The sequence below is a fragment of the Patagioenas fasciata genome, chromosome 4 (genome assembly GCF_037038585.1).
Source record: "Patagioenas fasciata isolate bPatFas1 chromosome 4, bPatFas1.hap1, whole genome shotgun sequence".
Classification (NCBI taxonomy): domain Eukaryota; kingdom Metazoa; phylum Chordata; class Aves; order Columbiformes; family Columbidae; genus Patagioenas; species Patagioenas fasciata.
In genome coordinates, this window is record NC_092523.1 from 5,911,485 (window position 1) to 5,937,075 (window position 25,591).

Here is a 25,591-nt window from a genome sequence, read left to right on the forward strand (position 1 = left end):
GTCTTCTAAATTTATCATCCCTGAATTTTGCTGGCAAACAAACTAATGGAAACTTTTTGGTTGGGAGTCTAGATATTCTCATAGAAACCCTTTTTGGAGAATAGTTATCTTGAACAAATATTTAATCAAATGATGTTTGTGTTGAAGAATCTGTGAAACATTTAGGATGGATGAACTCAAGTCATGGATTTCTGAATATTTCAATAACTACCATGCCCAGACTAATTACCGTGAAAAAATCTCAGCATCAGATTTGTACCAATTGTCAAGCAACATGTGTTTTTCAGTTCAACTGTTCGTGTTTGGCTGGAAACACGGTGATGGTAAGGCACTATAGTTCCTTCCCTGTCATATAACAGGAGAGGAGGAGGAGTACAGCCCTGTGGTCCTGTCTGGTAAATCTGTGAGTAGTGTTGCTGAGAGATAACATAAGCCAAGTTTTAACTGCATCTGCCTGGGACAGCTAAGTTTGAGCTCCAGTGCCAGAAATTAATTGAAGCCTAAGCAGAAGGGAATCCAGCTTCTGTCTTGATACAAGTACAGCCATATGAAGGTATATTTGTGGTCCAGCTACTCCCCCGTGCAATGTGAGCAAGTGACTGAAACTGACATCTGTGCTATGTCAGCACAAAAATAGAACATATTTGACACACTGTGGTGGTAGTTCGTCTGAACATGCCAGAAGTCCTATAAGCTTCTTGGCTTTTTGTATTATTTCGTATCCAGAGAAAATACAATCAACTTCCTTTTAGAATATAACCAAAACCTTATTTTAGCTAAAAGGTAATAAAATTCTTCCTAGATTAAAAAGGCAGACAGTCTTCTATGAAATATGAACACTTTTGGGAAAAAAGTGTAGCCTGTATGTGAAAGAGTTGAAGCTGGGAAGTTCAAGCTGGAGAGAAAACAGCTTTAAAATGAGAATCTTGAGTCTCACCCGCGTTCTCCATCTCAGGCATTGTCTTTTGTACTAAGTCTGCTCTATCAAATGCCAGCTGTGGGTTTCACTTTCTAGTTAACAGGTGATTTTCCTGACAGTAGAAAAGAGCCATATGATTTTTGCTTCAGAAATGCCCATGTTTAAAACTAAGAGATCCCTTGTTCCCTTGAGTTGGTCTAAATCACACCCTAGTTCTGCATGGTTTTCTCTATTGTCTATGTGGGGAGTCTAAAGCAGAGAGTTTAGGTAAGAGATTCTCCAAAACTAAGTAAATATAAATAGGAGAAAGTGTTGTGGTTTGTTTTGTTCTGGTTTTGGTTGTTGTTTTTTTTCTTTTTGTGTAAGTGAACAAAGAAAAACAACCACAACAATGCAACTGTGCTAAAAAATAAACAACACCCAACAACTTCGCTTTATAGTCAGACAGAAAGAAACCTTTTTTTCAACTCTCTTCTGATTCTGACAAAAACAACGTGAGTGTGTGAAAAGGCTGAAGTAGATATTGACTTGATCTACTAAGGTTTGTTTATGAAAAACATCCTGCAGTGATCAATGAGTATGCCCTCTGGAAGTACAGTGTCAATTCTGACCTTGAATCATGGATCAAACAGCCTTGATTTTATCAGGAAATAAAGAAAAGAATGAATTCATGATTTAGCTGGTAGCAATTTTCTCATTGACATGTGAATATGATGCAATGGTAACACAGGGGTTGGAAGTTGCAGTGCTTCATTGTTTTTTTTTTGGAAAATAATAGAAGAGAAGAAGTGGGCTCAAAGTGCAGAAATGCCAAATATCTCCAATGAAACACCTAAGAAACTTGTATATACAGTTTAACCATTTATTTACTGCTTCTGCTATGTCCAAGGAACAAGACTCACTCATCCCCTCTCACCAGCACTACACCATTGACAGTTTAGCCCCAACTCTTCCTTTTTCTCAGCCACTGATTTGCTGACCCTGTTATTCACACTGGATACCATATGGGAATGGAGCATGGTCTATGCGCTGCACAAAACTAGAATAAACACAGCCCACTCTACAAAATTGTATACAAAATATAGAGTCAGCAATCAGCTACAAAACCATGCCAGGCAAATTTCCTGTCACTCCTTCAGTTCATTTTTATGGGTAACAATGGGAGCTACGGTGTCACCATTTCATCCAGGCTTCTGAGAGAATATCTAAGCTATATTATTGTGTAGCAATAATTATCACATGGCTGTCATTTAGAGGTGACAGACTGCAGCATGTGATAGTTTTTCTTCCTCTGTTGAGCAAGATTTTTTTAATGTCTGCAGCCTATTCAATATATTAGTGATGAAGCAAGTATTTCTGCTGAAATAATCACCCAACCAAAGCATCTGTGTGAAAAATTCATGTGCCTACACAACTGCATGACAACCTCTAATATGAATCCATATCCCTCCAATGCTGGAATCAGGTGCATTGCTAACAAGCTGCAGGTGGAGACATGAAGAAATTACTTGCTAGGCCCCTGATAATTGTTCAGAATTCATCTTAAATACACTGGTGAATCTGTCATATTTTAGTGATCTACCTTTTGTGGGATTCAGTGCTTGCAATGAAGAGCCTCAGCTTTTATCTCACATCAAGGGAGTCCCTTGTCTGGACATGATGGGCACAAAAGATATACATGAAGAAAAGGAAGATGAAATCTTAAAAAAGAAAACACAGAACAGGCCAAGAGGTTTGAATGAGTGGGACGTTTGCATCACACCAGACATCCTACCCTGTGGAAAGACTCAGTGCCACTAAGTTTAAGAAGGGGAGTAAATGAACAAGGATTCAACCTCCACCCCAATGTAAACCTGAGGAGGTTTGCTGATAACCTAGAAATCAATTTCAGCTCTGATTTTTTTTTTTTTTTTTTTTTTTTTAAATTCTCATACCCAGCAAAGCATCGCTGTTTTACCTCCCGTGGAATAGATGAGAAGTGTATTACCAGATTCAACCAATGAAATAGCTGCAGATCTTATGTATTCTCCCTTTTGGTCCCACCTTGACTGTTGTATGCTTGATTGCTCCTCTGCAGGGAAGTCTGATGATCCTGTTTCCTTGAAGAAAATTAATGCATGGAGTGTCACAGAGTGCACCTACCCCGCAGAGTACACTGCTGTGTAAAGGCACTCCTGCTGGTTTTAAACTAGGTAGCGTGCATGCCACTGCTTAGTGTTCAGCCTGGCACGCAGCATGGTCTGAGAGACTGTAAATCTTCCTCTGCTGAGCTACATGCTCAAGCACAGGAATCAGGGGCAGCCAAGGATCATCATCTCCCTGAATGCCCTCTTTCCTGAAGTATCCCGGAGCCTTCACCTGTGTGCTTTGGTATCTCTGATTACCAGATGCACTTTTGAGATGCAGCTGCTGTGAAAGCACAAGTTTTCTGCACATCCCACAGTCTCTGGGATGCTGTTCTCTCCATGTGTTTGAGATTAGTTGGGATTTGTCTCCTAGCAGAGGTGGGATCCATCTCAGCAAATTTATGTGCCTAAAAACTAGCATCTCATTTTACTTACTGTCTGGGTTCCCTCTGCATTTTATAGAGAGCTACTCGGGATATGATTCATCTCACCTATCTTGGCCATTGTTTTGGGGATGTGAAAAATCGGCCTCTGCAGGTGTTTGTCTCAGTTAACTTCTGCTTGATGACTGGCACAGTCCAAACACTCCACCTGTAGACTGAAAAAGTTAGGTGGGGTATTTCATGCGTATGTGACAAAATATTCCTGTCATTCATCTCCATGAAACCATGTTCAAGTCAATGGAGCTTGGAAGTTGAAAGGAGAACAGTAGCTCATGTTTTTATGAGCTATACTCTGCTAAGGGGTTTATCTCTTGTCACCTTCTCCTGCCAACAAGCTTTGACCATATTATGCACTTAACAAAAAAGCCTTCGGCATAATTCAACTGGACATAGGTAGACAATGACAGATGCACCCCTTAGTATAATTAGTTTTTTCCCCGCTTGATATGCAGAAAGAGGAAATCTTCTTGTCCAGCCCAAATGATGTGTGCAAACTGCTGCACTGAATCAATTCATAATGACACAATCCTCAGGACCTGTGTGGAAAATTTCCTTGTTGTCTGAGGAAACTTTTTATCCTGTATTTTTCTTTGAACTGTCCTCAAATGTAGTCTTTGGTTCAGTAACCCAGTACAAATCCCTGAACAGATACCAAGCTACTGAGCTACACAAGCCTACACTAGCCAGCAGGTTCACCTGGTAAGTTTTGTAATCAAGCAAACTGGAAATGCCTATGGAAATCTTTCTAATGCTGCTTTCTACAGTGACCTTAAAAGTTTTTACCTATTTGAGTTACAGAAAACAGACATAACATACAGCATCTATTTTTTTTCCCCTCCATGACAATTTATGTTGGCTGGAGGACCAATTCAAAATGTCATTAATCTAAAAAGGCATGATTACTAAAACAGTTGCAGTTCTTCTAAGACAATATTCCATGAAGTTCTTCATAAAATGGATTCTGAATACTGTCAGAAAAGATACTGGGAAAGTGTTTTCTTCACTGTTTATATATTAAATTTTACTATCTGATGACCAGGTGAAGTCTTTGGGGATTATTGCAATAAAAATGTTATATTTCTCTTTGTATGTATTGCTACAGTTAGTCTTGGATTCAGTATATGAACTGATGATACCAGCTTAAGATATTTTGAGAGAATGCATATAGAGCATAACTATGCTTCTGCAAAGATGATAGTATTTTTTTTTCAAATTATCAAATGATAGTGATGGATACTGTATTTTTATCTTTATAGATCTCAGTGACAACTGACTCTTTGAGCTGAGTGTGTCTGTATGCATTGTTTTGCAATCAGTGGGCATTAAGTGTGTTATCCAGTGCTTGAAACTATGAAGGCATGTATAGACATCATAAACCTGAAAATTGGAAATTTAATCTCTAAAGTAGCTTTACTTTCTGTAAGGCTGGTTTCCATAGCAACTTGAAGACACTGTATCATTTGATCAGCTCTTGATAGGAAAACAATAAAAAAGGATTTTTGTCCAGAAAATACTAAAAAAAAAGGTGTTTTACCATGTTCAGTAAAACATATCATGGTATCTTTGGTAACACAACCATCAAAAATGGTAAACACGCATGTATACTGAAAAATCAGTTATGCTCCTGAACTTTTGAAATATGTAAGAGGGAAGAAAAGGTGGGTTAAGAACTAGAACAAAACTAATGCTGAATTGAAGTGTCAGGGCTGACTGGTAGAGGGACAGATACCATTGTGTCCTAAGGTGCTACGAAATACACCAAGAGATAAGAGTGGGAGGGGTGTTACTGAAGATGAGACATGCACTGTTTAAGAGACAGCTTCCTTTTCCAGTTTTCAGCTTTTTTGAACTTAGAACTTTTGAGTCAGGTCTATTGAAAATGAATTGTATTTACATGTTGCGTTTTCCTATATACTAAGGGAATGGAGTTCTTCTACATATAAATTTAATTTCAAGAAAGGAATGAAAACCAATGAATGTAGAGTTAAAATACATTAGAAAATTATCTCTTCTCCTCTTAGTGCTTATTCATTTTTTATCAGATCTTGAGACTCAAATTAATTTGATATAAAGTAATATGCCAGAAAAACTCTTTCCCTTGGGAAGCCCTCCCCTCTGAGTGAGGTTTTGAAATATTTCCTCAAAGTGGGACTATTTGATAATGTGCGAATTTTGCAGTGAAAAGGACACTTTAAATGCAGAAAGCAGCTTTCACAGCAATTAGGTAATTGTGCGGAACATTTTGTTACCACGTTTCTAGTTTTCCAGCCTACATCACTTGCACACCAACACCAGAACTTGCTGTAATATTTCAACCAGAACAACCTGGACAGAGAGTGCAAAATCTTGATCTTCAAAACATGTCAGGCAATAAAGTTGCTTTTATGGCATCACAAATTATCATTACATTTGCTCACATATTTTTCAACCCTCTGTCAATGAAGGAAAATTCCTGGCAAATCGCTATGGTGTTTGCTCACTCTAACTCTGTTTCTCCTAGATGCTGACAAGGCCCAATTCATGAAACAGATAATTGTTGAAGCTTTGCTAAATGCGTGACAGTTGTAATTGTTATTTGCAATGTTTTTTGAATTCTGATGAGCACTTCTAGAGCTAATCTCTGATTTTTTACATTCATCATGAACTGCTTCTTCCTAAGTATTCACTTGTGATGTGATCTACCTACACACTGATATTCTATAAATGTTGAACTTCTTAAAGTGTCACTGAAATCCTTTCTTTCGACCTGAAAATAGACAAATCATACTTAAAGAGTGATTGGAAATTTTAAATCAACAGCAAGCATTAAAAATGATCAATCTTCCTATTCTCAGAGAAGAATATCTGCAAATCTACTAAATTTGTATTGATTGTACCTTTACACAGACCACTGAGGAAGGAGTTTTTGTTTGCTTACAGAACAAGTGTCAGACATCCAGACCTTAATTACTTTCAAAGATAGCTCAGTTAAGTATTTAGGTTTTCTTCAGAATATGGATTGCATATACATATTCCCAGTTCATTTCAATTGCAAGGCAATCTCATTATACCTATTACCTCTTATGGCCCATAAAGCTGGACAAAGGTGTGTATAGGGTTTCTCTGCTTATTTTCTTGTTTCTACTCGTGAGAGAGTAGTACAAGAATTCATTCTCCGAATGTGGCATTTGCAACACTGCCTGTCTAGTTTGTGGTCTATTTAAGTAGAAACAAAGGCTAATTCAGCAGAATCCACAGAATGTCTATTCTGCATTTCACAAAATGCTGTAGCCCAGTATGATATAGGTCCCTATACAATGTCCTGCCAAACTAATAAGACGTCATCCATTGACTGAGGTTTGGATAAAGCCCAGAGGGGAAAATGTGGCTTTAAGCCAAATTTATTTCCTCCTATTCCTTCCCCACCTCCTACCCATTCTGCTATGTAAGACTAGTGTATTATTCACTTGGCACTTAAAGTATTAACCCTAGACATGAAAGGAATAAGACAAGAATATCCTGTATAAAAATCCAGTTAATTTTAATATACTTACGCTCCATCATTCACAGCAATTTTTTCTTCCTTTAGATCTGGCAAAAGACATACTCATGTAGCCAAAGCACCTTTTATTTGCTCTCCTCCTTCCCTCAGCTTCTTTCAAACAGCATCTTGAAACTCAACTAATGCACCAAAAGAGGCCTTTTAAAGTATTAACTCTTACCTTGCCCATTTCTTATCAGAGTTGAAACAAATGTCAATCAAACTGATATCAAACATAATTTTAGTGCACGCAGTGACCAAGCAGGTCTTCTAATCAGTGTTTAAGCAATAAAAGACACCAACAGCTCCACAAAGTCATGAGTCCTCTGCGTGTGCTGAGTAAACAAAACTGATAATGATCATATTGTCTTCAGCATTCCTGGGAGATAACATGTCACTCAGACTTCAATAAATGGGTTAAAGCAATACTTTTTGTCCGTTTATAAGACCTGAAGCTATTAAGAATAAATTACTTTTTTAATTAAAGATTTTTTATTACCTAATGAATGAATTTAAAATGTAAACTGCTGATTGAAAAGGGAAAATGGACTTCAGCCAAGGCAGTGAAGAATTCCAGCGTATAAGAAAAAAATTAATGAGAGCCAGCTGCACATTGCATTGACCTTCTACAATTTGAACAGGTAGTTAGCATGTTTAAAGAGAATGGTACATTAACATAATCTGAATTATCATTATTAAAATGCTTCTCCAGGTGTAATTAGTATTTTATTATCATTAATGTTATGACTTAATTTCCATTCTGGGCATATTTCATCTAGTGTTACTTTCTCTCCTGTCTCCATGAACCGCAAGTTCTGTGGCAACTAACAATGAAAGTCTTCACAATTGTCTTGTAAATTAATAAATCTTTAAGTCAGAGGGAGCTCTCCCAGAAACTTCTTCCTCAAGTCCATGCCTTTTGGCTGCACTGCTCTGTGACCCTGAACAAACCCATGCTGAATGCTCCTGTAAGGTCCAATTCCCCCAACGGTCATAAAATTCTCTGGATTACTCAAGTAATTAAAATACTCGTGTCTTTGGAAGCACATAAAGTAACAGGTGAAATACTGGTCTGTTGGTGACCCAACTCCATAAGTCTCCACCTTCCTGCACCCCACAGTCATCTGCAGTAAGTAATTATTCTCCTCATATACCATAAATCTATGCTTACAGCTTGGCTTTGTTCAGAATTTCAATTTCATCATGTATTTATTAAACACTCTCTAACTAGTAGTACATTTTAATCACACACTTGTCACACTATCTTAGGTCTGGTAGATTCTCAAGGTCAGAGAGATGCTCATAACTGTGTGAATGGGCCAGTCTTATGCTCTTCATGTGCTATATCACTCATAACCAGCCAGCATTTAACTTCATGAGCTTCCTAGCTTCGTATTTTGAGTGATAATTAAAGCCATCACTTTCCTGGGGATTTATTTTTGTATTTGTTTTTCTGTCAAGCTTTCACAGAGCTTTGCTTATACCCAGCAGTCACATTCCTGTGTCACTTCAGGTTAGTCTTGGCTTACAGCCAGTAAACCACACACTGAGCTAAAGGTGTGCAAACCCTCAGGAGGCATCACTGGGTACTCACCCAGTGGGGCCAGTAATCTTAGCAGATACATTTTCTAGATTTTTGTTTGTCTTGCCTAAAAAACCCCAACACATTCCTTCTAGAAAATCAGCCCATCCTCATTTAAAAAAATCACCATATTCAAAGCAAACTGTTTCCCTGGTGAATTATCTTCTCCATTTAACTTTTGTCCCATTTTTCTAATATGCATCTGTTTATCTTTTGCTTCCAATCACTTGATGTGATGATTGGTTTATTCTGTTTTTTTGTGCTGGGTGTTTTGGCTAGATTAAAAATCTCTCTTCCTGATGGAAGTGCTGATAGACTGTGAATTGATCGCCTCTTTTTCTTCTCTTAGATAAAATATATATTTATTGAACTTAATGAACTAGAAGGAAAAGAAAAAAAAGATATATGATTTTTTCAAATTCTGCCCTTCTTTCTTGAACCCTTTCCAAGTTTTTGACATCATCATCATCATCATTATTATTTAGCTCATAGGATTAACCAAAACCAGAGTCATAAAAGCTGAATTAAACTTCTTTTTGTACCTGATGTCTATATTTGCTTGTATTTTCCTAAATTGTTTCAGGCAAGATATTACTTGAAGCTCTTCTCTGAGCTCTAGAGAATGTGTTCACCCCACTGAGGTTCTAGGTTGTGAAGTGCAACTGTTAAGAATTTATAAAAGTTTCTAATAATAATCTTCTGGTTGCTGTCACTGGAATCTTTCTGAAACTTTCACCTTTCCAATTTTTTCCAAGTTTATTCTCTGCCTTAGGTTTTTCTTCTTCTATTTTTTCAGCAAACAAAACTATTCCTCTTTCTTTGAGCAACAAGAAGTGAAAGGGGGAAATGTTTCACGTCTAAAAATAAAGTCATTAGAATTTGTTTTGAAGAGCCCTGTATGCAAACCTGTTGTGGATTAAAAATCAGTTTGTCATAGAGAAAATGTAAAATCTTCCTTCTTCTAAAATAGGCTGAATGATGTTTCAGGCCCTAAAACTTATAAAACTCTGAAGTGAAACTTCCGCATTACCTTTTTGGCATTGTCTCTTCTTTTGATTTATTTCTATCTGTGAGCACTTTTAAATCAATTGGAAATTTCTTTAGAAAACAAACCAATGGATTGCATAGAAAAGCACCATACTTGAGCTGCCGACTTTTTAAAAAGTCGTCTGTCACCTTGAGTAGCTGACTGCTTTAAAAAGTCAGAATTTAAAAAATTAAGACAGTTTGGTCTGTCTGGTATTGCCTCGTGGTAAGACGAGACGATCATAACAGTGCCTTCAGTACTCAATGTATAAGGAGAGATTCACAAACATTGGCTTTACGTAGTCTCACAGCCCTTCAGCTTTTGGTGCTCATTTCCTAGAAACTCCTTTAAAGGGTAACTCACAGCCTTGCTCTTGATACTGTTCTAGAGGAGCTTTACTTTCTGCCTTGATGCCACTGGAAGCACCAGAGAGAACACAGGAAAAGGCACATGAGATCAGAGTGAGGTCTGTGCATCCCAAAAGCCTCTTTCCAGCTGTGACCTGTAGCAAATGCCTAGACAAAAACTCATTACTGAGTGTATGCACAAGATTATTCCTCCAAAACACCCTCTTAGCCTCCAGCAGTCCTCCTTTTAGGGATATCCTGGGCAACCAGTGTTGATTTTACAATCATTAACTATATAATTACATTTTTTTTTCACTAAATTGTACAGTCATCTCTAGCATTCTAGACACTATTATTATGTATAGCATTTTGCGATAGAGATTTCCACGGCTTAATCCCATATCATGTGAACAAGCAGCTTCTGTACACTTCAGGTGGCCTTTGTTAAATCTCCCCTTTGTCTTGATGTTCAACCCACATTCCTTGTTTCCTGCAGGAACATAGTTCCAGACACATAGTACCTTATGAAGCAGCTGCAGAAACCTTTGTTAACAACTCATGAATTTCAGGCCACAGCAGGTACAGTTCATGCCTTTCTGTTGAGAAGCCCAGGTTCTAGCCTTTAGAGCTAAAAACCCAACCAAACACATTGTGATAGATGAAACCTGCATCCATGCCAAGAACTAGAGGTGTCAGTCAGAAATACAAAGGCGGCTTTGGACCTGTTTGCTGCCCCTGTGCCTCACTGGCACAGCTGTATTCAGCAAGTCCAACTAAACCTTTAGCCCCTTTGTAGACAAGTCATTCCATAAAAGTCACACGTCATTAAAATTTGCATTTTTCTCGTGACTGCAACTTCAGTTTTGTAACAGAGCACCTTGCATATTGGCTTATCTATTTCTGCAAAATTATGGGAGATACCAAACATCCTAATTGTATTTTATACAAACGAGATGCACTAATCAAACTTGGATGCAATTTTGGATGTCTCCTTTTTTTTTTTCTTATTTTTTCTGGGAGGAGCGGTAGCTGGTGCATTTTTCTGTGACTGCATTTTTAATTTACAGCAAAATCTCCTAGATCTTGGGAAATTTACTTTCATATGTAAGTATTATAAATCAAAACACTAATGAAAAAATAAATATTGCATATACCAGGCAAGCAGCAAGTCTGCAAACACTAAAGTGCACAGTAAACCTCATCTTGGCAAGGTTGTACAAGTGAAGTGGCACAAAGATTTACCAGTTAAAAGTATGCTGGCATACACAGAGTTTAAACTTAAGTTTCCATGTTACAGTGCTCTCAGCAGTTAGTTTTGCAGAGTAATCTCATGGTCGATAAAGCAAACTGCACCCTCGTCTCCCTTAGGGGAATGGGCCCTTCAGATCAGGGGTGGTTTTTATCTCTGTTGGTGTCAGTGAAACTGCACCCAAAATATAAATTTGACTTTGTGCTCATCAGATCAAGAGGGATGTGGAGGGAGAGGTTCAAGCAGATGACAAAGGGACTCGGGTATGTGACCTACTGGGAGAGGTGAGGGCAGCTAGGTCCATGTCATCTGGTGAAGAAGACACAAAGGAGGTGATCTAATATCAACCCAAGCTACTGGAAGTGCAGTTGCAAAGAAAAACACTCTATCTTTTTCTCATTACAAGCACTGGCAATGGTTCCACGCTTAATCTTGGGAGGTTCAGCTTGGATATCGGGAAAGCCTTTTCTATCAGGTGGGTGTTGCAGTGCTGAACAGGTTTCCCAGAGAGGATGTTGGTCTCCATTCTTGGAGCTTTCTGGACTAATTCAGACAAAGCCATGGCTGACCTGATCTGCTGGGGGTGCTGGTCCTGCTTCAAGCAGGAGACTGACCTAAGTGACCTCTGTAAGTCTCTTCCAACCAGTATCTCTATGATTCTACGGTGATACCCGTGATTTCTTTGCTGAGGCACTTACGCGATCTACAGTGTGTTTAGCATGAAGTTGTTACTTCTGCACTGTGCTTTACTGTAATGCATGAAAGCAGTGGATGTGAAAAACAGTTCAAAGATCTCTTTATCACACTTTGCTTTATTGGGGCTACATACTGTAAAATTATACCTTCCCTCTGTCTCCAGATTCAGACCATTCCTGATTGCACTAGGCAGATCTGCCTCTTCTAATTCTTTGCAAATTGCCTTATAGGATGCAGATGCTTCTGCAAACAAATAATATGCAGCACTGTCCTTTGGGGGATATGATGGTTATTGCTAATATTTACCTTATAAACAGTTGAGTGAAGAGCCACATAAACCCCATGCAATTTACTAGACAAAATAAATAGAATTTGCAGGTGCAATTTAATTTACTGATGGAAAATGAAATATTACACTCAAATAATTTGTTTCCTAGCAAGTACGAGAAAGTTAGAAAATGGGAGCCATGATTACAATGCTATTTGGCTATTTTTCTCTGTATTTCTTCGGCATGGAGTAGAGGAGATGCACTTTTTGTAGAAAATGATGAACACAGCAACAAAAGACAACAGTCACAGCCTGATCTGTTATCTGTGGATAGCTAATGACTTGATAATACAGAAACTAAAGGGGTAGGAGGAAAGCCTACAAAAAAAAAAAAAAAAAAAAAAAACCACGGCAAACTAGAATTCATAGAGAAGTACCCTTAATGACTTGCCTTTAGGGTTCCCCAGACCTGTCTATCAAACAAGCAGAATTTAGGAGGCCTCTGTGGGGCACTGTTTTAAACATTAATAAATTAATCAGAGAAGAACCTCTGAACACTGCAGCTGTTATTTTTTAAGCCAGAGGCCTTGTATAATCAATCCCCAAACTCCTCAGGCCAGATAAGCTGAACTAAATGGAATAAAGCCAGATGATATGAGACCATCTAAGTTATTATGAAGACTAAGATGTCCCATTTGCATCCTAAACTTTTTACTCTTCTATATAAAAAAAAAAAAAATCTACCAGTACATCTGTTCATCTTTCTAATACACTCTTAGGGCTATGAAAGAGAGAATGTATCTGAATTAAATAAAACAAAGAAGAACATTTATTTTTATTAAATAAAAATTCCTATGAGGCTATTTTTCTATGTCTCTCTTTATATTTTATTTCCTTGAGATCCATGTCATTTAAGGAATTCTTAAGGAGTCACACACAAGTTGCTGGAATAAAAGAAGTACATGCATAGGTAATTTTAAGTCTGTATTTGTTAATAGACAGAAAACTACTGAGGCTTTATTAATTTACCTTGAACTTTGTTACCATAATACAGCAATTCTAACTGGACTAAAACAAGTAGACCATATCTTCATAGATCTACATGTCTGTACAGATACCTGTATAAATTATATAGTATTACAACACTGCTGATTAGACTAACATGGTAATTATTTTTTCAAGTGTTCATTTTTCCATCACTCTTCTAGTTGAAAGGTAAAAATGAAATAATTCAATGACCAGCAAGTGTGCATAAAACTATATTACCCCAAAACCTGTACTGATAGAAAGAACTAGTTCTCATGAGGGAAACATGCAAAAGTTATACAGCAATATTAACAATAAAACCAGCTTCGTGACAATTAGACCAGTATCTTAGTCACTAGACCAACAGTATCTTCACAACATAGCATGACTTCCTGCAGAGGTAATATAGCCTTTAGACTGAGCTGAGTTTAAGATGTTTAGTCCAAAAAATGGACATCGACTTGCCTAATCTAGAGAGGAAGTGTGGTAAATCTTAATTTATTTCAGATGTGTAAAGTACAGATATTCACTGCTGACGAGGCTGGCTAGATTCCCAATATGGTACAATTTCAAGTTGCTGCTAAAAATAAGTGTTCTAGTCTCTCTCCTACCTGTCTTCAGTTGTCTGATTTGCATACAGCCTCAAGATGAATTAGTTCAGCAGGCTGGTGCAATGAAAAACTAAAGCATTCCCCCCAAAATATAGGCTTATAGGTTTCCCCCCCATGAAATGGACACACTGAAGTGCAGACTGCAGTCCCGACAATTTACTGCATTCTGTAGCAAGGTGAGAGCTAGGTTTGGTGTAGATGTCTCAATCACAAGGTCTCATACAAGAAAAAAGATACCACACAACTATGAGAAGATACAATCATAGCTGAAAGAAAATAAAGCTTCTGCTTTTAGTAGCAGCTGGTAGCCCAAACTAACACTGCGCTAGGTACAAGATCACATCCTGTATTTTTAGGTGAAATGAGTTATATTCCAGGTTTGACAAGTCCCGAGATCTGGCTGATGATGGATTCAGAAGTGAGAGACATGGTTTAACTCCCTTCTGACCCATAGTCTTCTATTTCTTCTCATGGGGACCAAGATACATGCAGGTAAGCGGATTTTCCATCTAAATAAACTCAGACAAAGGAACTGTAAAATGGTCCTGCTTCCCATAATTTATATGTGATTACAGATTACAAACATTTTTAAAGATTTTTGTCTTTTTCAAAACCACCTGATACATGTATCTGGGAATGTGCTATAACAGAGTGAAATGAGTACTTCTGGAAAGAACCAAACAAAGCTGCTGCTGATTTTCAGTACTAATTTAACAACCCAGTCTTCAGTCTTTTTTGTTCTTGTGTTCCTTGATGAAAATCAACAGAATGACCTTCTCCTATTGCTACCCAATCTGAATTGCAAAATTTCTTTCTGCTCCAAACGTTTCAGTCTTTCTGCATAGTGGTGACATTGTTTTAGAGAAGCTCTTTTTCCCTAGAGATACAAGTGGATCGTATTAAAAACCACACTGATCATGTAGGATCAGAATTTTATTATACAGTCTACTTGCTAAAAAGAGGGGTATGCAATAAAGACGCTGAAATAAGGCATTGCTGAATGGCATGAATAATTTCAATAGCATCTATTTTAATTAAAACAGCTAAATATGTCAGTGTGCCATAAATACACATCTAGTATTAAAGTATACAGAAGATGGAAATCAGGAACAATTATTTCGTGGTAAACAGAACCGGACCTTATTTTAGACTGATTGTCTCATTCATTATCACAGGCAATGTAAAAGACTTATGGATTTGTTCAGTTCTGGGTTTCTTACTCACAAAACAAAACGAAATTCCTTCTGCCTCTTCCAAAATAAGCTTGCACCAAAGCTTTTTAAGTGGAGATGCAATTATCCATCACCATGCACTAGGTTTTCCTCTAGGGTTTAAATAGAGGAGTTAGACATGTTAATGAACAATGGGGGTTTATGAACACTATCAGTCTGTACCTTGATTCCGGAGTTGATCGTGACACAGTCCCTCAGTATGAAGTCAACTTTGCTGTGGGACAAAACCTGTACCACTTTTTCTTATTGTTGTCATTGTTTGTTTGTTGTTTATTTTTTTTCCTCAATTATTCTTCAACATCCTTCCAACCAAAATGATCAGAAAATGAGCTTCAGAGATCAAAAACCTCAGCACAACTCTCAATTTCTAATCAGCCTTGTTTTTCACCTGCCTATGAACCACTTAGTTTCTCCAGACAGACAGAGAGACCAATGCAAACTGAGATGCTCAGCTTCAGGTTGTACCTGCTGGCTGCTACAGGATAAACTCAGAGTCCACCTACACTACTACAGAGAGACATTTCTGGAATTTTTCATGCCAAACATTGTGTAATGAGACTGCCAAGCACTGTAATAACTGCTGAACTTTTCATACAAGGGGGCAGTGAGGTTTCAGAGGGGGCAGGGTTATGGGAAGATGTTCTCTGCTCTCACCTGTTTCCAACTGGTCTTTCCAAGTGGACTTCACTCCTATGATAAAAACTTTACCAGAAGGTGACACCAGGGTTACTGATCTCCTTCACTCCTCTTACAGTCCCCTTTAGGAGGGCATTTCCCTCATTGACTTAACCTCCCAGGACAGATTATCTCACACCTGCAGCAGATTTTAGATGCCTCAACATGCAGCTGGTGATGGTGAGCTGTGTTGCTGGTTAGAGGAAAGGGAGCATAGGCCAGTTCCCCAGGTGGAGGTGAGATTATGATATTTCCACTGCTCTGGGACTAATGGAGATGTAAGAAAAAAGCCATGGTAAAACTCAAGGCACACTGTACTACAGATCCACTGTTAAATGTAGGTGTCTCTCCTCTCTGCATGCCCTATTTGTTGTCTTTGGCTCTGTGTCACATTAACTACTGAGCTGTTCCAGAGCTGGCTCACATCTAAGTGGTCTGGATCACAGGCCAAGCAAACTCTGGACAGCTATGAAAACAGCAGCTTGATTTCCCCTGGTTAAAATGAGCCTGCCCTCTATTTAGTGGTCACATTGTGGCTACTGACAATAGGACTATTTGAGATGAGCTTTTGTTTTCTGAGAATTGTCCAGTATCTCCCCAGATGAGACACAGAAACAATGGAAGAGACATCACAGCTGTAACACTTGACATCCACACATGCTCCTTGACTTCACTGGAGCAGATTTGGCTAGATATGTCTGCAAACTTTGATATGACTAAGTCAAAGAAAGGTTTGTAAAGACCAGGAAGCAGTTCCAGGCAATTCAGACTTGGCCAGCATCATGAGTCTCATGTTTTGCTTCTCCAGATCAGCCAGGCTATTCATTTCATCAGTCATTCAGCTGAGAGAATGGAAGGGTATGTGCTACACTGACATTTTGTTTTTCAGCCATCCCTTTGTTATATCTAGTAATGAAAGGCAGTGAAGGTTTAGTATTATCCAGTTATTCTGCAGTCTTGTCACTCTTCTGATGTCTCTTTTGCCAGAATGAAGATAATCCCCTTTGAACAAGATGGACTTTTTTATTGTAGTCTGCATCTAGAGTGGCTCTTCCCTCCACTCTGCCTGAACATAACAAGGCAACTTCACTTTGCTTTACCAGAAACCAACCATTGAGAATTTCAGGCAGGTGTGAGGTGGATGACAAGTAGGAAAGTATGACCCTGAACAAATAATTTTCAAGGATACAAATTCTTTCCTTCTGCCTCATTAAACATTGCCCATGATTTCCCTCCTCTGAACATAGGAACACAGAATTGACATTTCAGAACAGAGCAATGGTCCATCCAATGCATCCTCACAATCCCAACACTGGGCAACAATGAATGCTTCAAGAGGGCGTATAAAACTCCGTAATACATCTAATTGGACAATAATACACTATGGGGGAAAATTTCTAACTGACTTCAGCTGGTGATTAGGTCATTATCTGAAATAAGAGAACTGACAACCCTTGTAATTTTTCATTGCAGCTAGTGTTATTGCAGCTGCTGCTCTTTGTCGTTAAAATATCTGTGCTATTGCTTTCAGTGGGACAAAACATGTTTCCTCTTCTGCTTTCATGCTTTAAGAACAGTCACCTAGTGTCACATTAGGTTTCTGTCTAGGTTCCTATTATGTTGTTTTGTTGCTGTGTTTTGTGAGCATCTAAAATTCAGGGTTAAAGATTTGTGACAATGATAACTTAAGTTGTTTGTTGCCTTCTGAATTCTCCCAAATAACAGAGTAAAATGTACTTCATGAAAAAGGAGAAAGTAAAAACAAAAGAAACAGATAAATTTAAAACAAACAAAGAAAAACAAAACACAAAATCCCATAACCTAAGGAAATGCAGAGCTTGTCACTTGGAGTGCTAAATGAAAATATAAAATAAAATAATCATACAATATATGTGGCTATATATTTGCAGACTTTTGATCTGACTTAAAACAAAATCCTTGTACCAACTACCTCTGCAGATATGAGACATCAGTGATGCTGATGCAATGAGTCAGAATAATCTATTTTGTACCACATACACGTAAATAATTTTTTTGGGACATCATCTCATCCCTGCCTTGAATCCAACAGCTCTGAAAATAAATATTAGTTCTAATATGTTTCATAATTTTAACAGTTTCCTTCAAAAATATTGTTTAAAACTTCCAGTGCTCTAAAAACCATGATTCTGGAAAACAAAATACAAACAGCTAAAGCAGATCTCTGCTAGGTCAAGCAAGTTGCACAGATTCACATAACCACACAATAAACGAACGTGGCTGCAGCACAGGGACCTTGATTCTTCCTGCCCTTCTACTGCCAAAGAACTGCCAACCTGTCACTCTTCTCCTGAAAACATGACAACCTCTGTAACTTGCACAATATCTATGTCTACATTTACAACTGTATTTGTATGTATATACAGAGTGAGAGGTCTGCAGCTTGAGATACCAGTTCTGTGAACACATTTAGGGTCTAAGATGAATTCCATCAGACAGACTAATTATTATTACTATTTTAAATCCACTTTTTTATGACCTTATTGAGAAACAGATCAGAGGGTAAGTTAAGCTGAAGACTTAAAAATTCTTTAACAGACTTCACCAGAATGCAAAAATATCAGGCAGTAAACCTTTAGGTTTAACTTCAAAAATCACATATGTAAACACCAAAATGAACTATTACAGAATTTTGTGCACTGTACTTAATTACAATCAGGAAAAGTATACAGTCTTACATTTAATGTCTATCATTTTGTCCTCTATCATCCTTTTTGCACCCTGGGGTTCAAAAGCAATAATTCTTTCTGGAATGTGACTGCTCAAATGTCATACCTTGTTTTTCAGGCTGAATTAAATGCCTTCATTTTTTGGTAGTCTTCTATCAGAAGAGTGGGAAGAGTGTCTTCAAAATCAATTTTGCCCTTGAGGAAGTGATTTTTTTGAACTACTTGTAACTCCTTTCTGTTTTATTGACAACAACTAAAGAGCAATGTCTTGTTTTGTCTTAGCACACAACTTTACAGGGAATCCACATACAAATATAATTTGAGATAACCTGCAGGATTCTTTCTCTTTTCCTCCTTTTTCTTTTTCTTTCTTTTTTCTTTTTTTTTTTTTTTTTTCCCCGCCCAACTCCACACATTTTTTCATCTTTAAATTAGTCCAGATGGAGAGTTGTCCCTTTGCAACACCTTCTGGCAGCTTGACCTGGCTGAAGCAGACAGACACCTTCCAGCTCCCTGCTGAGTGACTTGGAAGTGGTCCAGGCAGCATATGTGAGAGTGAGAGGTGACAGCCAACACATCCCAAAGAAAGAGACTCTTTCCCACTTTAAACAGAATACGGAGCGAAACACTGAAGATCAGAATGGTGTCAATGATATTGGAGCATCTGGCATCCAGCACTACAATAGCCATTCTAAGTTTATTTGGCTGCAGAAGATGTTGGTAAAGAGTACATGTAGCGCAGATATCAATTAACCTAGGAAGTCCGTGGTCTCACAGACACACACTTAATTTTCCACTCACTGCTAGGATGATACTACTGCTCAGTCTTTTAGGCTATGTCTATGTTGCTAAACTAAACAGGCCTGTGAGTTTTCCAAGTGGCATTGCAGGAGTAGCATCCAAGTACCTCAACAGTCTTTCTCTCCAGATTGTCTATTAGGAATAGTGCCTGAATTGTATTGTCCTCCAAACTGGGCAAGGGTTCACCTAGTTTAGGGATAGAATGAGAGTTACCATGAGTCAAAACCATGCTGTAGGTTTGTTAGCAATCAAACAGGAGTGCTCAAGCCTCCTCCTTGACCAGTTGCATACATTAGCATAAATACCCTGAAATCATGTATTCAAGGTAATTTAGCAGGATTAAAAACTAACTGCATGCCTGGCATTTACAATTTCTTCTACAACTCACCAGCTATCCAGCAAAACTAAGGATCCAAACCACCTTTTGTCATTTTCCCTGCCCTAGGAGCTTCATCGAGACCAAGAAGGTATGAAGAAAGTCACAGTGAGATGATGTTCTGTCAACAGCAAAGCCTCAGAAATGAGCGTTACTTACATATTTACTCTTTGCAAGTTTCCCTGCTTATACAACTATTCAGCTGGAGCTGTATCAGTAACCAGATGCCCCTAGTGAACAACAAAGAAACAGGGCACATGCGTCAGTGTCTGGTCATGCAAATGTGTGATTTCTGAGGTGTGAGAGCTGGAAGAGACAATACCAATAATCTGGTCTGACATCCTTCATTATAGAAAAAATCAAACATCGCCCTTTACTTAAGCGTTGTTGCCTTAAGCAACTTCTACTCAAATTAGAACAGAATGCTAGAAATTGGTGTTTTTTTTTTTTTTTTTTAAAGGCATGGACAAAACCTTTTAAACACAGTAGGAGCTTATTGGTGGCAATTGGATTTTGTCTAGTGGTGGTGAAGTTTAACTAGAAATATGTTAAGATTTGCATTTGCATATGCAAGTATGCATTTGCATATTTTTCTCCCAAATACTAATCTTTCTTAAGAAGGATAAGAAATAATTTGAGCATGCAAGTCTCCATTCCCTCACTGGAGCTCATAGTTGCTCATGGGACTTGATGAATCCAGCTCCCCACAGATTCATTTATTCTAAGTAGATTTTTAAATAAAGGAGTTATTTTAGAATTACTGATCCATTCCCATCACAATAGCACAAGAAAATGTTTTAAAAGCTGCTGTGACTCAAAGAGATTCTGTTGTGAGAGGGATTACTATCTCAGTGGGAATAGTTGGGAAAATAAATATATTAATTAAGTTTTTTTTTTTTTTTCTCTGAAATACCATTTTACAGAATTTTCTCACCATTTTTACTTTCAAAAATAAATAACAAGAGCAACAACAATCACATTTTAACTTTTGAAGACTTAAAGCAGGTTCTAATGTACTTCAAAGCTACCTCCTGTGCTATATCTCTGTAAAAATGCCCCAGTTCACTGTGGCTATGTTTGTATAGATGAATTATCTTTCATTTCTCCTTAGGTTCCTACCCTTCAGTTAAATTTTAAAATTCTCATTTTACAGACAAGGAACTGAGTCACCGAAAAATGTAAGTATACTCTGAAGGTCTTCAATGAGACAGGGATTTCAACTCCCTTCTGAGATCTGAGCAATGGGGTTGAATTAAGTTCAAAGGATGAGAGCAGCTGAGGAGCAGTTGAGAGACATTTCAATGTACTTCTGACTGATGAGGAGGTACATGAGGATTTGCTTTGCTTGACATCAGAGACTCTCAAGAACGCATTAATTTCTGGAGATCCCATTAAAGGACATCCAACAGCACATTAACAACAACAGATTGTTTTCAAAGTACATTCCTGAAGTATATGAAGAGTAAAAGAAAGAAGGGTACACAGATTATCATTGACTAAGTATCATTTTCATTAACTTTAAAGGTGGATATTAGAATAGAGGAAGCTGATTTGGGTGGAAATGTTGACCTCCTGGAGTGTAGGAAGGCCATACAGAGGGATTTGGACCAGCTGGATTGTTGGGCTGAGGCCAGTTGTATAAGGTTCAACAAGGCCAAGTGCCAGGTCCTGCACTTGGGTCACAACAAGCCCAGGCAGCGCTATGGGCTTGAGGAAGAGTGGCTGGAAAGTGCCTGTTGGAAAAGGACCTGGGGGTCTTGGTTGACAGCTGGCTGAATATAAGCCAGGTGGCGAAAAAGCCCAACAGCATCCTGGCTTGTATCAGGAACAGTGTGGCCAGCAGGACTAGAGAAGTGATTGTCCCCTTGTACTCGGTGCTGGTGAGGCCCCACCTTGAATCCTGTGTTCAGTTTTGGGCCCTTCACTATAGGAAACACATTGAGGTGCTGGAAAGAGTGCAGAGGAGGCGACAAAGCTGGTGAGGGATCTGGAGCACAAGTCTGATGAGCAGCAGTTGAGGAAACTGGGGCTATTTATCCTGGAGAAAAGGAGGCTGAGGGGAGACCTTATCGTTGTCTACAACTACCCGAAAGGAGGTTGTAGCGATGGGGATGTCGATCTCTTCTCCCAAGCAGCAAGTGATAGGACAAGAGGAAATGGCCTCAAGTTGTGCCAGGGGAGGTTTATATTGGATATTAGGAAAAAATCTTCGTGGAAAGGGTTGTCAGACATTGGAACAGGCTGCTCAGGGCAGTGGTGGAGTCACCATCCCTGGAAGGGTTTAAAAGGCATTTAGACGAGGTTTTTAGGGACATGGTTTGGTGCCAGAGTTACGTTATGGTTGGACTTGGTGATCTTGAGGGTCTCTTCCAACCAAAATGATTCTATGATTTGTTAGACTCAGAAAATGACTGCTATGGGAAAAAACCAAAACAACACAAAAACCCACCACCAAAACAAAACAAAAACAAACACAAAACACTCGTACTGTCTGGAAACATTTGCTCATGATCACTTTGTCAGATGAAATCGATTCAACCATTAAGACGATTGCACCATTTTGTATTTCCTTTGTACAGAAAAGAACCAAAAAACAAGGTAATATTTCTCTATGTAAAAGAGACTGAAATGATGCTGTCATTCAAGTTTCAAGCTCATAGCTCTAATAGTTGCCACTATGAATGTCTAATTATCAGCATTTTTTCCACAGAACCAAAATTAACCTGAAATATTGCTGTTGTTATAGCAATGTCTTACTGTCATTTTTATTTGAGTACATCAGCATAACTTAGTAAGTACATACTAGATAACAACAGAGATTCACTCTGCTGCTTGTACACTCATTCAACAACATCGATATTCAGTGCTGCTTTCTTACTTCAGTAGATCAATTACAGCCTTGCTTTATTTGTACTGCAGTAATACTTCATGTCCCCATGTCACTGGGCATTGCGCGCACATATAGCAAGACTGCAGCCAACCAAGAGGGCTTTCCAAAATAAAATAACTTATAAATCAGCAGCATTACCCGTACTCTGAATGTGGAAAATGGGAGCACATCTCTTGATACACTGGAGGTTTTGGTGGGAGATAAGCCTGTTTTGCTTGGTTCAGGGGATCCTGCCTGAAGGCATTGCATATGTGCAAACTTTTAGGCCAACATAATCAGGTTTCAACAGCACAGTCTTCTCCATCCTCTGTCCTTACTGGGGTTACTGGGGTACTCAGGGTCACTAATGCTTTTAGCATCTTCCCCATCTATTGGTGATCTTACACAACTTACTTAAATGGCTACTGAGTTTCTGTCTATACACTCTGCTCTTCTCTGACTCCTAATAAAATTTTTGAAGCGAGTAGTGAGATGGGGTAGGGAGCAGTGAATGAGGGCAAAATGATGGAAACAATATCTTAATTTCAAGCCGCCTTCTTTTGTATTAAGCTTGTCTTGGATTTGACAAAAAATGCTGAACACAGAACCATTTTTTAGTGTTTCATCTGATATCTTCAACAAAATGTCAGAAAATGCCTGGTCAGCTTTTCTTGACACATTCTGTTGGTGGAGGCAGACTAACATTCTGGCTTAGTAGGGAAGTTGGATCCTTAACTTAATTCCTTGGTCCTTGGATCCATAATTAAGCTCTCTAGATTTTGCTGGTTATTGTAATTTCTCAGAAAGGACTTCATCTCCACACCACAGCATCTCAGTTTATAGAGAAGAATATAAGCTCACTGGAGGCAGCATGCAATTAATTGTAAAGGGGTAATAAATACATACTTGTTATTTAATAATTAAAATCTATTAATATATTCATAGAAATATACAAAAAGAACACCACAGATCCATAATGGCTATATGAAATCTATATGTCTTCTTGGAACTTGGTCCCAAGTTGGTTGTCTACCAATATTGTCCACAGGATTTTAAGATATATAGTGGAGCAGGAGGAAGCAGATCAGTTTTCACTTTAGTTCTTCAGAAGTCAGCTTGCACTTCCTTCTCCAAACTGCTTCTTTTAATGTGTGAACAAGACAGGCATATCAGATCTGTGAAGAGTAGAAGAAACCGACATTTGACATTTATGTGAGAATCTTATTTACATATAACCGGATCCATTTCATGACATCTTTAGGTGAAGAGACTAGAAGCGACATCTGAAAGAACCATGTCCATGGGCAGACACCCGGCCACCTGCGAAACATGTGCTGTTGCCAAGGAGGAAAGCAGCCCATTTTATGCCAATAAAAACCTGCATCAGTCAGAGGCCAGATAATGCTGACTGAGAAATCTGTCTCTGACTGGGGTCTGGTTTGCGGATGCTGACTTGGGCAGGTGGATAAGTGGCAGTTCCGTGTCAGAGAGAGCAAGTTTCATGGGTAGGAATCCTGAGTGGTCCTCCTGGTGTCCTTCTTGCCTTTCCTCCTGGCCCACACACCAGTTCTGCTGCGCGATTAGTTTTAAGACAAGTAGGGCCCTTAATGGTGATAAGTCCTATGTGAGACGGTGGGAGATTCTCTGCATATCTCCAAAAGCAAGAATATTGCAACGCCTTCTGAGGTCTGAGCATGAGAAAATTTCCATCATTTTAATTTATTTTTTTATCAGATGGCTACAAATACTTTTACATCAGCAAGGCCACTGAATTTAAACAAACCAAAATTTAATATGAACACAAATAGACATGCACACAAATGCTCATACACACATGTAAATACAGACATAAACATGTGTGTCTAAAAAGGATTTTTAGGCCAATCTGAGAGATTCCCAAAAGCTCTCTTACCGTGTGTCACTGAAGAACAACATCAGATTTTCCAGATTATCATGTCTTGTTCGTTAACCATTTATTAAATTGAAAATCCATTCTTTACCACTTGGGGTTTTTTTGTTTGTTTGTTTGTTTGTTTGTTTTATCTTAGTACTGGGCTTTGTGGTTTGAGGTTTTTTCTGATGGTGATGATATATCACAAAGTGTGTCTGTTACCAAATGTCTTTGACTGCTAGGGTTTGTGTTTTGTTTAGGTTCTTTGGTAGAAAATGATATAGCTGTTGAACTTGAGGTTGAAATTATACTGCAGATATCTAACTTTACTTTTTAATGGGAAGTTAAAGCAAACAACTAGAATAAATATTTGGAGAACGTTATTTCGGCCAAAGCTGAAATATATTCGGCTATATTAATCATGGTATATTCACAATGACCTTTCGCTCCAATAACAAATCTTTCAAGATACCCTAGAAAGAGTCCCTTTACAAGAATATAGGAAAGGTCATCTAGCAGTAAAAGAAGGCAATCACAAAGTTACCATCTTTAACATGGTTGTCATTTTTAATGAAAATATTTTATTCCAAATGACCTAAATCCTTTGAACTTCAGAAAAAACACTGATGGAAAACACTTTGCAGAAGTTACTTATTCATTTTCTTGACACGTTTGTTCTTAAACACTTGAAATGGCAAGCTCTTCTGGATGGTTTTATACATATACTTGTAGATATACTTGTGTATGTACATGTACACATATACAGATACATACATACATGCATTTGTGTATGTATATATATATATATATATATATATATATATGCTGGAATTAGTCCTACAGAAACTGCTTGATGCTTGTATAGGATATCCAAAACTTTTGACAGTATATATATATATTTTGACTATATATATACTAGTAAAACTTTTTTACTAGTATAAGAAATCACCTGAACATGAAATAGTTAATAAATTTATCCGGAAACATCTTTGTGGAGGCAAAACCAAGAACTACTTATGCAAATGTTGATAAAAAGAAGGCGGGGGAGGGAGAAGATGAATTATTGATAGTATGCTTATATTTAAGGACACTCATTTTAAAATATTGAAATATTTAGTAGATAGAGTGTTCAGACTTATTTGAACTTGAATATCGGTTTCTATTAAGCTCTGAGAAAAAATAAACATCCTTCTCCAAAATAACATGGCTTAAGTGAGAAGTTGTA